This window comes from Quercus lobata, chromosome 8, assembly GCF_001633185.2.
Source record: "Quercus lobata isolate SW786 chromosome 8, ValleyOak3.0 Primary Assembly, whole genome shotgun sequence".
Classification (NCBI taxonomy): domain Eukaryota; kingdom Viridiplantae; phylum Streptophyta; class Magnoliopsida; order Fagales; family Fagaceae; genus Quercus; species Quercus lobata.
In genome coordinates this window covers 56,359,920-56,375,007 of record NC_044911.1, presented here as the reverse complement: position 1 = coordinate 56,375,007, position 15,088 = coordinate 56,359,920, and positions in this window count along the sequence as shown.

The following is a 15,088-nucleotide window of genomic DNA, read 5'->3' as shown; positions in this document are numbered from 1 at the left end:
GTCGTCGCCCAGTGTGCGCGACAAGAGGAAATACTGCCGTTTTCACAAAGACCATGGGCATTACACAGAGGATTTCCGAGATTTGAAGGAGCAAATAGAAGAACTTATACGAAAAGGGAAATTACAGAAGTATGTGAAAAGGGGAGATTCCAGCAGGTACAGGGATGGCCAGAAGAACCAACACGAAGGCTTTCAGAAAGACGAAAACCACCTACCACCTCGTCCACAAAGTGCAATAGGGGAAATAAAAACCATCATGGGAGGACCATCCACAAGTGGGTCGTTCAAATCCCTCAAGAAGTCATACCAAAGGCAAGTGAACAGTGTCCATAGCCTACCTCCCTTGAAGCAATGACAGACAAACCAAGACATGTACTTCTCATACGAAGATGCCAGAGGGGTAACGCAACCTCATTATGACCCACTGGTCATTATGATCATGATTGAAGGATTCAACACAAGAAGGGTTTTGGTAGACAACGGGAGCTCGGCGGACATTATCTACCTTTCAGCAATTAAAAGTAGACCTAAAGAGACTTTGTCCTTTCAAGTCCCCCCTTGTTAGTTTCAATGGAGACAAGGTGTACCCTCGTGGAATAGTAACATTAACGGTCACAGCCGACTCTTATCCCTTCAAGGTAACCAACAAACATAACTTTTTGGTAGTAGACTCACCCTTGTCCTACAATGTGATCATAGGACGACCTACTCTCAACCGTCGGAAAGCTGCCACTTCCATGTATTGCCTGAAGGTGAAGTTTTCAATAGAACAAGGGGTCGAAGAGATAAGAAGGGACCAGGTGTTGGCAAGAGAGTGCTACCAGGCCATCCTGGCCTCAAAAGAGAACCACACGTGGGTAATCGAATATAAACCACCAGAAATCGTCGAGAAGCTAGAAACAATAGAGTTGGTCGAAGGAGATCCAGCAAAGATGACCCAAGTAGGGACGAGTCTAAATCCAAAGACGAAAGAAGAGATTATCGGCTTCTTGAAGGATAACCTCGACGTGTTTGCATGGAGCCATAAGGACATGTCAGGTATCCCAGCAAACATTATCCAACATCGCCTGAATGTAAACCCTGGGAAAAAACCCGTCCAGCATAGAAGAAGAGTCTTTGCCCCTGAACGGAACAAAGCAGTAATGGACGAAGTGAACAAGCTGCTTGCGGCTAATTTTATTAGGGAAGTCTTCTATCCTAAGTGGCTAACCAATGTTGTCATGGTCAAAAAGGCAAATGGGAAGTGGAGAATGTGTGTCGACTTCACAGATTTGAACAATGCTTGCCCGAAGGATAGTTTTCCCTTGCCCAGAATTGACCAGTTGGTAGACTCAACAGCCGAGCACAAATTTCTTACCTTCATGGATGCATTTTCTAGATACAACCAGATACAAATGGCCGAGGAAGATCAGGAAAAGACGACCTTCATCACTAGCTAATGGCTTTACTGCTATAGGGTTATGCCTTTTGGTTTGAAGAATGCAGGAGCCACATACCAAAGATTGGTAAACCAGATGTTCAGCAAGCAAATTGGAAGGAATGTAGAAGTGTACGTCAATGATATGCTCATCAAGAGCAAAGAAGAAGAGAACCACCTGGACGATCTCAGGAAGACATTCAATACGCTCAGACAGTACAGCATGAAGCTAAATCCATCCAAATGTCTCTCCTTAGGGAAATTCCTCGGGTTTATGGTGTCGCAAAGGGGGATAGAGGCAAATCCTGAGAAAGTGAGAACTATCCTCGAGATGTCCTCTCCAAAGATGGTAAAAGAAGTGCAATCCCTTACAGGAAGAGTAGCTTCCCTCAATAGGTTCGTCTCAAAGGCGATGGATAAATGTCTTCCTTTCTTTAAGACCCTGAAACAAGCCTTCGTCTGGACGGAAGAATGTGAGACAGCATTCCAAGAGTTAAAGCGCTACCTGAGCAACCTTCCACTCTTGAGTTCGTCCAAGAAGGGAGAAGATTTATTCCTCTACTTGGCAGTATCCGTAATTATAGTCAATGCAGCCTTGATTAGGAAAGAGAACAAGATACAACTTCCGGTGTATTACATTAGCCAGGCTTTTTAGGGAGTCGAAGCCCGATACCCGAGGATAGAGAAGATTACTTTCGCCCTAATAGTGGTCTCAAAAAACTTCGACCAAACTTCCAAGCTAACCCGATCATAGTAATGATAGACCAACCCATAAAAAAAGCAATGAAAAAACCTGAAGCCACTGTACGGATGGTACAATGGGCTATTGAACTCAGTCAGTTCGATATAGAATACCGCCCCCGGACAGCCATAAAGGCTCAGGCACTAGCAAACTTCATAGCAGAATTCATTGCCCCCGAGCATGAAGAGAACCAAGAAGAGCTTTGAACGATCCATACAGATGGGTTGTCCACCCAGAAAGGAGGTAGAGCAGGTGTCGTCATCACCTCCCCTGAAGAAGATGTTTTAAAGTATGGTGTACAGCTCAAATTCCCTGTAACCAATAACGAAGCAGAGTACGAGGCTATATTGACAAGGCTAAGAATAGCTCGGGCACTTGGAGCTAAAAACATTTCGCTGAGAGCGATTCACAGCTAGTCATAGGGCAGGTCAGAGGAGATTTTGAAGCAAAAAAGATAAGAATGCAAAAATACCTCAAGTTGACGAACCAGTTGGTAAGCAGCTTTGATCGTGCAGAGTTTGTTCAGATCCCATGGGGTCAAAATGTTGAAGCCGACGAAGTAGCATGGAGTGCATCCGTAGACGATCAATCAAGAGTAAATGACTGGAGGCTGGAAGAACAAAACTCTCCTAGCATCGAAGAATTTCAAACCTTCCCTGTGCACACTTGCTCAGGGTGGACAAGTCTCATTCTGTCTTACCTTAAAAATGGACGGTTACCACTGAGCCCTGAAGAAGCCAAGAAGATCAAGAAGCGAGTTGCTAGGTTCACGATACTCAATGACGAGCTCTACAAAAGAGGCTTCTCCCAGCCTTACTTGAGGTGCGTAGAAGAGGAGGAAGCTAAATATGTTCTGGAAGAAGTGCACAGGGGAATTTGCGATGACCATATGGGAGCAAAATCCCTTGTCTAGAAAATCATGAAGGCGGGTTATTTTTGGCCCATAATGCAACAGGACGCAGCGGATTTGGTCAAAAGATGTGACTGTTGCCAGAGGTATGGAAATGTCCAACGAGTCCCCGGGGAAAAGATGACGACCATTTCCTCACCTTGGTCATTCGCACAATGGGGAATCAACATTATGGGCCCCCTACCATAGGGAAAGAGACATGTGAGGTTTCTACTCGTCACGATAGACTATTTCACAAAATGGGTTGAAGTGGAAGCACTAGCAACGATCACAGAAGCAAAGGTACAAAATTTTGTATGGAAAAATATTGTTTGCAAGTTTAGGATACCCAGGATGATCATCTTAGACAATGGCCGCCAGTTTGACAACCACAGATTCAAGTCGTTTTGTGCAAACCTAGGCATCAAGAACAAGTATTCGTCCCCAGGACATCCTCAGGCCAATAGACAAACGGAAGTAACAAACTGAACCTTGCTAAAGATCATCAAGACCCGGTTAGTGGGGGCAAAGGGAGCATGGCCCGAGGAGTTACCAAGCATCCTATGGGCCTACAGGACTACAGCACAAACGCCAACAAGAGAGACGCCCTTCAACCTAACGTATGGCATAGAAGCAGTCATCCTAGTTGAAGTGGGGCTCACTAGCCTCAGGACAAAGTTTTTTGACAAATAGAGCAACGACGATCAATTAAAGCTGAACCTGGATTGTCTGGACGAAGTCAGAGACCATGCCTCCCAGAGAATGGCCAAGTACTATCAAAAGATGGCTGAATACTACAATCAAAGGGTGAAGCTGAAAAGGTTCAGCATTGGGGATCTCGTCCTTCGAAAAGTGACTCCTGCAACAAAGGACCTAGCACAAGGTAAACTAGGACCAACCTAGGAAAGACCCTACAAAGTCACCCACTATTCACGACAGGGAAGCTACCACTTGGAGGACCTGGAGGGAAACAAGCTACCTCGTTCATGGAATGTCGAGCATCTAAAGAGGTATTATGAAAAGGAACCATAGCCTAATTGTAAACAATTAGCGTGATTTCATGCTTTTTAATACAAGTCATGTATTCAAATAAATGATTATTCAGCATTTCATACGTATTATTCAGTAATTCATGTGTTCTAGTTATTTCTCTCTCAAAAACCAAAATCATCGTCCGGATCCGAGTTAAAAAGAAGGAAGATGATAAGATTCCTTGAATGGATGCACATCATCCATATTAAAAAGGTGATAAGATTCCTTAAATGGTTGTACATCGTCCAAATTAAAAAGACGATAAGATTCCTTAAACAGATGTACATTGTCCAAACTAAAAAGATGATAAGATTCCTTAAATGGATGTACATCGTTCAAATTAAAAAGACGATAAGATTCCTTAAGTGGGTGTACATCGTCCATGTTAGAAGGACGATAAGATTCCTTAATTGGATGTACATCGTTCAAGTCTAAAAGGACGACAAGATTCCTAAAGCGGATAAACATTGTCCTAGAATACGCCAATAAGAATTCTCTAAGTCCCTAGACGGATGAGGAGAACACTTAAACAAAAAAAATTTCTCTAAATCCATAAGTGGACGAAGAGAGTACTTCAATAAAAATTCACTAAGTCCCCAGGTAGAGGAAGGGAGTACTTCAATAAAAACTCACTAAGTCCCCAAGTGGACGAAGAGAATACTTCAATAAAAATTCACTAAGTCTCCAAATGGATGAAGAGAATCCTTCCACAAAAATCCTCTAAGTCCCTAAGACGAATGGGGAAAATACCAGCAAAAGGGTGAATATGAAGATAAAATGCTTAGATATATCGTATGTATAAAAAGATGCAAATTGTTCAAAAACCCCCAAAACAGACAGGGCATTAAAAAAAAAAAAAAAAAAAAAAAAAAAAAAAAAAAAAACACACAACAACAACAACAGGGTCAAGCTGACGAAGTATTGTCACCATCCTTATCCACCTCAAAAGGATCCTCGCCTGTGGTCATAGAAGTCTGGGCAGCCTGGGCCGCCTTATCAGCCTCGATCTCTTTACCCATGACTTCAAAGTCCAGGTCTTCTAGATCGACACTCGGACCGTGCTTCACCAGATGCCGCCTCAACAATTCAAAGCCTTTGAAGTACCACTGGAACAGAATGGTGTTGTATTCATTGGTTGACTGGAAGGCAAGGACGGCTTTAGCCACCGCGACTTTCGTCCTCTGGCCAACTAATGCGAGGAGTTCATCCTTTTGTTTTACTAATAGCTTCTCAGCATCAAGCTACTCAGTCAAAACCTTGACTTGCTCTTTGGAGGTATTGTGGGCATCCATGGCAGCGATCAAGTCTTTCTGCAATCCCGAAGCCTCAGCCTCCAATGCCTCCGTTTTTGAAGTGGCCACAACAGCCTTCTCCTCGTTCGCCAAATATTGAGAAGTGATGTGCATCGCTTCTCCCAACACCTGACAGTGAAAAGTGCCATCAAGACCTGAGTCAACAAAAGTAGCCAAACACTTAATGACAGGGCAAAAATAAGAACAAGGCAAGAAAACATTACCTACACAAGCTTATGAACGTGCTGGCTCACTATTACGTGGGAGGGCACGTTGGAAATCTCCTTCACTTTGTCAAGAGTCAGGAGCTTGTTCACTCGAGCCATGGCTGCTCCAGCATCAGCTTAGACACTGGAGCCCACCTTCTCTTTTCCCTTGTCCCCCGTCTTCCGCTTTTTGGGGGCAAGAACCTCCTTGATAGAAATGGCTGGAAAAGCAGTCTGTCCTTCATCCAGGGTAGGGGTGGACGAACCCCTCTCAGCCGTCTCCTTTTCTTTCTCCTTCTCTTTATCACCTATCCTTAATTTTCTCTGGCCAATGTTAGAAAGGGGTTCATTTTTCTTCCCCTTGATTTTTGTGTACATATCCTTGTTAAATTTGGTCGTCATCTCTACACCAAAAAGGGAAGAAAATTAAAGAGTTGAAATCAAGAAAAAGAAAAAGATGATCAAGCATATCAAGGCAACTCACGCTTTCTCTCTTCCCGATCAGTTGCTTGAAGAACATAAAGTGAAGGCTTTGGCCCCAGACCGTGACGAGCTAATGTGTGTGGGTTGACCAACTCATCAAAATCCTCAATCGTGCTTGCGTACTTAATTGCTTCCTGAAATCTCCCTTCAAACCGGCTCTCAAGTTCAGGACGCTCTTTCACTACAGAACAAAAAATATACAAGATTAGAAGGATGACTAACTCAAATAAAAAAAAAAATGAAAAAGAAGAGCATCTCGCAGAATGCAACGCACTAGGTTGAGGGGTCTCCCACCAACGTAGCAACCTAAGGACATCCCCCCAAAAGCCATCAGATAAAGTCTCCCAACCATTGCCCAACACAAAAAAATACCTTGACTTCCAATAACGAAAGGACGACGGAAGGTTGACAACGAGGCAAGACCTCCTATCCCAGGGTACAAGTTCATAATACCCAGTTTCCTTAGACGCTTTTAGGTGGTAGAGATGGACGAACTCATTAAGCGTGATCATGTCCCCGTCAACTATGGTCATCCAAATCACCATACAGCTAATGATGATTCTCCAAGAATTCAACATAAGCTGCCTTGGAGCGATTTTCAGATGGTGAAGGAGCTCCATGATAAACGGATGAGCGAGAAATCTAAGGCCACACAAGAATGCAGCCTCATAAAAACATACCTCACCATGGGCAAAGGCATAAGCCTTCTTGCCCTTCCTAGGAAGACGAGCCCTGGTCTCCTTAGGGAATTGGAACCTATCCCTAAATTTATTAAAGACATCTATTCTCAAACTACACTTTTCCTTAAGGGCATGGAAAGAAGGGGACGAAGTAGAAGTAGAAGGCACAAAGGTAGTTGTGTCTGCCCCCGCCCCAGCCATACCTATACCGGGAGTCGAGTCCCTTTCCTCATTACCTGACCTTACCTCAAACCCCATGTGTTCCCTCCTAAAAACCCCTTGCACAAGTTCGAACCAAACTAAAGACTGGTGCAACAGAGGATATAAGTCACCCAATGCTAAACCCAAACCACTACCACCTATAGCAAAATCCCCAATTTGTGGGTATGGATCACTAGAGTGATGTGGGAGTACACCTAGAAGACTACTAGAGGAATCTAACAACGCACCTAAACGAGCGAAAAGGAAGGCGATGGAGGGAGAAATGTGCCTAATTTCAGAGTAATCCGCCATTAGGGGAAATTACACAACCCAATCAAGGAAAATAGAAGTACAAAAGAGAAAAATAAAGAAAAACTAAGAAGGAAAAAGCATGGACAAAGGGCGTACCTGGGAATAAAGATGGAAACTAGGAAGGTAGAGAGCAAAATGTGCGGAGAAGTCAGAGAAATCAACGCCAAAATCAAAATGCCAAAAGAAAGTAAAAAAATGGGAGTTGAAGAGAAAAGAGTTAAAAATGTTTGCCTTGGAAAGTGCGGGAAAACCTGAAAAGGCGTTCATCGGAAACAAGACCTGCTAACCAATCAAAATAGGACACGTGGCCACATTGCGTGCCACGCCGCCACGGAGCAATTAATACGGAGAGCAGAACCCCAAGCACCTCAACCGTAAAAAAAAAAAAATAATAATAATAATAAATAAATAAATAATTCCTTATATTCCTAAGACCATCCAAAATGTGGATGACCTTGGAATAGGGTGGCAGCTGATAGTTCCGATCATATTACTTTCGTCCACAGAGAAAGCAATGGACGAAGTCCACACCAGGCTTCGCCTCACCCCTGGTGACCACCTAGCAAGGACGAGGCCATCATCACACGATCAATGACGAAGCGTTACGAGAGCACTAATGAGCCTCCATACTGTTGATAAGATATCTCCCCATTAACGCCCCTCAAGGACGTTACATATTTGGGAATAATGTCACCATTAAGACAGATCCAACGGCTGGAAGAAAGAAGGAAGCACCTATATATATACTCATTCATAAGACTTGAAGAGGTACATAAACTCTAACGCTCTGTTTGTTTCGATGGAAAACCTTGTATAAAGATAGTTTTCCGTGTTTTCCAATGTTTGGTAGTATAAAAAAAGATGAGTCAAAAGAAAACTATCTTTGGTCAACATAAAAAGTATGGCTTATTTTTAGACATTGTTTTCCATTAAATTTTTTTGGAAAACAACTTTATCTCACAGCAAGCTAAATAAAGGAAGTTAATAAATTGTTTTTCAACTTATTTAAAGTTGCTACCAAACATTGGAAAATGACATAGTTTTATAGAAAATGATTTTTGAAAAATAACTTATTTTCTAGAAAATATCATTGTTGAAACAAACAGAGCGTAAATTCATAGTGATTGATATTCTGCTATTGTTATTCCTATTTTAGCCATTCTAACTTTAGCATCGGAGGTTCTGTGGTAGGCACCACACTGGTGACCCATTTTTCTTCCTTTCACACTCTATTTCTTTAGGGTTGGGTTGACATAGGACGACTCCATTCTAGATGAGCGATCTGGTTGACGATCTCAAGCATCATCAATGACTACACCAATTGTAGGGGGTATTATATTCTTGTCATTTTGTAGACCAAAAATAAGACTCTTGACCTTTGGAAAAAAAAAAAAAATTGTATACAAAATTGAGCAATCCCAAAATTTTGGAATGTGAATAATGTTGCCAACACATCATTTTGGAAATTGAAACAGTCTTGGAATCTCTAGAATCTTTAATCATTGATTAGTTTTATTTTTTATTTTTTATAGAAGTAATCATTGATTAGTTTTTTATGACTATATCAATTGTGGGGATGTTACATTCCTATCATTTTGGAGACCGAAAACAAGATACACATTTTAATATGGTCAATGCAGCAGGGTGGAATGGTGGATTCCTTTTTTTTTTTTTTTGAAAATGGACTGAGTATTATTCAATTATTCAATAACAGAAGAGTCTAAATACAAAGCCTCTCAAGGGCCCTGCCAGGGTGGGGGGGGGGGGGTGGTTCTTCTTCCAACCATACATAGTCCTCACTTAAAGGCAACACCATTAGCACTACGTCTAACGCAACTAGCTGATAAATTTCGAAACCTCATAGCCAAGCAGCAAGCATCCTTATAAATATTTCCGAGCATGGACTTGTTAGGACTGGTAGCTGTCAAACCCCTTATTATGGTGGCATTATCTCCCTCAACAACCACCTCTTGGAATCTTACCTCCACAACAAATTCCAAAGCTCTCCGACAAGCCAATATCTTCACTTCTTCGCTGTTGGCAACTGGAGGACCCTTAGCTGACAGTGCTGCCATCATTGCCCTGATATTGTTCCTTATGACCGCACCAAAGCCCGACGACTCCGTATCCGTAAATACCACTGCATTAAAGTTTAGCTTGTACATAGTACCTGAAGGTGGACACCATGACTACACTGCCTCCCGAGTTGTATGGATAGCCAACTGATCCTGTGATGCTTTAAACTCATCAAGCAAGTCTGTTGCCCGTAAATTCAGTCTTGAAGGGTCCTGGACTTCCCCTCCATGCAACACCATGTTTCTTTGGTTCCATATTAACTAGCAATGGACCCAAAATAGCTCTAACTCTTCCTCGGACAGTCTGTGGATTAAGTGTTCTATCAGCTGAATAATATCCATGTGCTCCGTGCCCACTTTCTGCAGTCTACCTAGACCTCCTGCCCACACATCTTGTGCTGCTCCGCACTCCCAAAGCATGTGAAGAACTAATTCTGGGGCTTGGTTACATCATTCATAGTAGTCATCCGGGACCACTTTCCTGCGAAATAAATTCTCACGTGTAGGCTGAATATTTTGGCAAGCTCTCCATGCAAAAACACTTATCTTATTTGGTACTTTCATCTTCCATACTTTTGCCGAAACTTGAGACCCTCCCTCTACTTTTGAGCTCTCCCCCAAATCCCTTTCCTGCTTTAGAATCAATTAGGCTATCTGGTACCCCGATCTCACCGTGTACTCCCCATTCTTGGTGTGGAGCCATATCATAGCATCTAATACCAATTTGTGGCTTAATGGAAGGCGAAGAATTGCTTCTGCATCCTCTCTATGAAATGCAGTTGCAATGAGCTCCTGATCCTAGGCCTTAACCCACCAGTCAATGAGCTCGGATACTCTGCATTTCCACTCCTCCGCATGTGGTGGGTGGAGTACTTTATGAGTAGGATGGTTGGGAATCCAGCTGTCCACCCTTTAGCAGCCACCTTTCCTTAGGATTGGTTGAGTTGCTAGTAAGCTTTTCCAAACGTAAGAACTGTTTGGGACATTTGTAGCTTCAAGGAATGTACCACGTGGGAAATATTTATCCTTAAAACAATTATACACCAAAGACCTCCTGTTGTTGTAGCAATCTCCACCCTTGCTTGGCCAACATAGCTAGATTGAAGCTGTGTAAATCTCTAAATTCCATTCCACCCTCATTTTTTGATTGAGCCAACACACTCCACTTCTTCCAATGGATCTTCCTTTCATTGTCAATCTGCCCCCACCAAAACTGAGCACACATAGCATTAAGTTCTTCACAAAGTTTCATCGGTAGTTGAAAAAACCCCATAATGTAAGTAGGGATGGATTGAGCCACCACTTTGATCAAGATCTCCTTACCCGCTTTTGATAGTAATTTTCCTTTCCACCCTTGGATTTTTTTCCACACTTTATCTTTTAAAAACGAAAAGGTTTGGTATTTCACCCAGCCAACCAAAGTAGGTAAACCCAAATAGGATTCAAATCTTTCCACCTCTTTTACCCCCAATAAAGCTTTTATCCCTTGTCTTTGATCCTCCTCCACATTGCTACTAAAATAGATTGATGATTTTTCAAGATTAATATATTGTCTAGATGAGACAGCATATAATTGTAATACCTCTAAAATAGTTTGCACTTCATCTTGAGTTGCTTGGCAGAACAAGAGTGAGTCATCCGCAAATAAAAGATGAGAGACGGATGGAGCCCTTCTACATATTGAAACCCCATGAAGCTGCCCCTCCCTTTTTGCTTTAGCAAGTAAATATGTGAAGCCCTCGGCACATAAAATGAACAAGTATGGAGATAATGGGTCACCCTAACGAAGCCCTTTAGATGGGAGAATATTTCCATAAGCTTTTCCATTGATACGAATTGAGAAGCTAGGCGTAGTTACACAACTCACAACTCGGTCAACCCATGTTTCAGGAAAACCTAGCTTGGTCATGATGCCCCTAAGAAAGGACTATTCAACATGGTCATATGCCTTACTAACATCCAATTTCAGAGCTAAGGAGCCTTTTTTCCCTCTTTTCTTGCAATGCATAGCATGTAGAGTTTCATAAGCCACAAGGACATTATCAGCGATGAGGCATCCAAGAACAAAAGCACTTTGGGAAAAAGAAATCACTTAGGGGAGAATTTGCTTCAACTTGTTAGCCAGCACTTTTGAAATAATTTCGTAAATAACATTACAAAGACTAATAGGCCTGTAATATGATATTTTTTCCGGTGATTTAACTTTTGGAATAAGCACAATATGAGTATAATTAATTTCAGGTACCATGTTTCCCGAATTTAGAAAATCTAGAAAAGCTGTAGTCACATCATTACCAACTATATACCAAAATTTTTGATAAAACAAAGCATTCATACCGTCAGGTCCAGGAGCCTTGGTTGGTCCCATTTGGAACAACGCTGTTTTGATTTCATTCGCACTAAATTCTTTGGACAAAGTCTCCTGCATATCAGTTGTCACCTTTTGGGGTACTGCACTTAGGCACTCATCCATCCGGCTACAATCACCTACTTCAAAGATAGTCTCAAAATAATTAGTTACAACATCAGCAATATCCTCAATCTCCTCCACCCAATTGTTTTGTTGATCTTTGTTCGGGGGCCTTTTTCGGTTGCCCAGCCATGTGTGGTCCATCGAAGGGATGACCTTACTAGGCCCGGGTTCTGTTTGGGGGAGTTGCGTTCGGAACTCAACATTGGGCCACGTGATCCAATAGCTACCGGCGTATTTTTAAGCCTACAAAACCATTAAAGCCAAAGTCTAAGAATCATGATAATGGTCGAATGAATATATAATATGCGTTTGATATAATAGCTTTGATTAGTAGTTGTAATAACAGTTGAAATAAGGTGGTATTTATTTAAAGGTAAAGTAATCATGTAATAGTAGTTGGAATAAAGTAATATGTATTTAAATGTGAAGTAATCATGTACTCAATGATATAAATTTAAAAATATGGAAGCAAAGTCACTTATCTCTGATGGTTCGTAGCTCTAGCTATGTAGCATCAGTGAGCTGATAGGATTCCAGTAGAATGCTAGTGGTAGAGGCTAGTTAAGCTTGCCCCTCTTATCATGCATTTAAATGAGTTTAAGTCTTGGTTAATAATTATAATAGTAGTGGGAATAAAGTAATATGTATTTAAATGTGAATTAATCATGTACTCGATGATGTAAATTTAAAGATAAGAAAGCAAAGTCACTATCTTTGAGGGTTTGCAGCCCCAGCTGTGCAGCATCAGTAAGCTGATAAGATTCCAGTAGAATGACTCTAGTGGTAGAGAGACAATTTGCCATGATAATTTCATGATTGAAAGGGAAAAATGGGTGTAACTGGAGGGAGAGAGAGTATGTCCAGCTGTGTGTAGGGGCTGATTAAGCTTGCCCCTCTTATCATACACTTAAATGAGTTTCCCCTTTGACAATGCTGTTTTAATTGTTGTGAAGTTATGAATAATGTTGCCTTCCATGAGAATGGCTTTTGTAAGATGTAATTTGTGCCTTCTAAGGGAAGGGCTTTTGTAAGAAATAGTTGTGCCTTCTAAGAGAAGAGTTTTGATAGAAGATCTTGGTGCCTTTTGGGAGAAAGGCTTTAGTAATAGAAGTTCATGCCTTTCATGAGAAGGGATTTTAGTATGAGTGTTTGATATCTCTTGAGAAGTGTAGAGATAGTAAAAGATATAAATTTTTTGTGGGATATAGTATTTGTGATATGTATGATATATGGAAGTATGAGAGATATGGAGGTTAAAGATAGTAAAATTGTGAGATTATAACCACTGGAAAGGTTGTAAAGATGGCTTTCTAAGAGGAAAGATCTTGTAACAGAAGAGTATAGAGATGTGTTTATGGGCAGTGAAACAGTAGGATTTCAGAGTGAGAGAGTATGAGAGTGGAGCTTAGAAGAGTTGTGGTGTGTTATATGTAATGGTGTAGTAAGTATGTATGAGATTGTGTAAGAGAAGTGAAGAAAGAGATGTTTAGAGATATAGGCAGCAAGATATATGTATTTTCAGAATATGGAGAGTGAGATAATAAGTATAAGAGAGTAATAGTATTGTAGTGTGTTTAGCAAAGCTGCTAGGATTTTCTGCTAGAGGATGTATGAGGGCTTATGAAGGGCATTTATGGGTTAAGGGCTGGAGAGTTTAGTTTCTAATTTGGGAACTAAAAACCCAAAAGCTCAGTACTTCATTAAAAGCTTAAGAAGATAATTAGAGAGAGAAAGAATAGGGAAGTTTATGAGAGAGTTCTCCTCCATTGGTGTCTCCATTTGAGGTGTTGATGAAAGATCCCCCTTTAGAGCTGAGTTTAAGGGGGTATTTTAGCAAAGAATCTCAGCCAAAATCTGTCCCAACTAGTAATGAACCTTCAGAAAATCCATCTTAAGATTTGGCCAAAAATGGTATGTTTAGCTTTAAGGTGTTCTTGCTGTTTTTGGTAAGAGCTGCTGGGCAAAGAGTAACAGAAAAGGAAGGTATTTTAGCAAGAGAAGGGTAGTTTCTTTAGTTGGTTTTGGTTTTAGCCAAATGTGAAAAAATCAGTAATGCTCAGGCTGCTGGGTTAGCTGTTACATCTGTTCTGAAAAAACTGTTCCAACTGTCAGGAAAAGCTGTGACAGCTATCACAGCTGTCCTAAGACAGCTGTTGCTTTGGGCAAAAGTTGATGAGGTCAGCTGGGTAATTTCAAACTGCTGGAGAGGTCATTTCATGGATTTGGCTGAAAAATTGTAAGATCTCTTTCAAGGGTATCTTGCTATTTTGGGTATAGCAGCTGGTTGCTGAGATTTCAGCATTAAATGGTTGATGATATCATTTCCAGCCAGGTGTCAAGTGCTAAATACACTGCTGGGGTTCTGCTGGAAATGTTTCCTTTTTCGGGTGTTTGTGTTTTTGATCCAAGGTTCCATTATAATACATTTTTAGCAAGTAATAGAAGGATTGGTTGAAAGTTAATGAAGTTTTAGAAATTTAGTCAAGGTCTCATTGTGTTGTGATATAATCTTAGTGAGCAAGAACAGTATTTAATGCTCTGCTCTGGCAGCTAGCAGAGAAATATATGGTCTGATTATGGCAGACAGCAGTTGGGTATTAGAGATATTATGAATATTTTGTATATAGTTGGAGATTAAAGATAACCAATCAGATTAGGCCATGTGTTTGAGTTGGATTTTAGCTGAAAGAAGTAATGTAGTTTATGTAGAATAAAATAATGAAGTTTTTAAATTTGTATAGCAACAGCTGGGGATTTGAATGAACAATTATTTTCTTAGCAGTTAGATGGTTAGAGATATTGAGTATTTGTCACATGATGAACATTAAGTTTTAGGAAAAGAGCAATGGGGAATTTTATCATCTAAAGTGCTATGTGATAAAAGATGCTTACCATATGTTACCCACTACACACGAACTCGTCAGAGTTCAAAGAGTTGGAGAAGAAATGCCAAGTAACATGTTTTTTTTATCAACTTTAAACCATTGGAGCTTTACTGAACATACCTCTTGGCCTTCCAAACCACGACTCCTAAAGTTTCTCCAAAGAGACTTATGAGCTTGGATCATAAGCCAAAGATGAGATAACATACCTCGGGTTTTGTTGTCATTTTGTGTAAATATGGACTCTTGTTGAAAAAGCCACTTGCCATGAGTGTAAGAGAGGTAATATGGGCTGTGAGTTTTGATTCATTGCTTAAACCCGATCCATATGTTGATGTTGATAATATCATGGGTTATGATCCCAATTGATGAAAAGGAAATTGGACCCTGAATCCGCCTCTTGA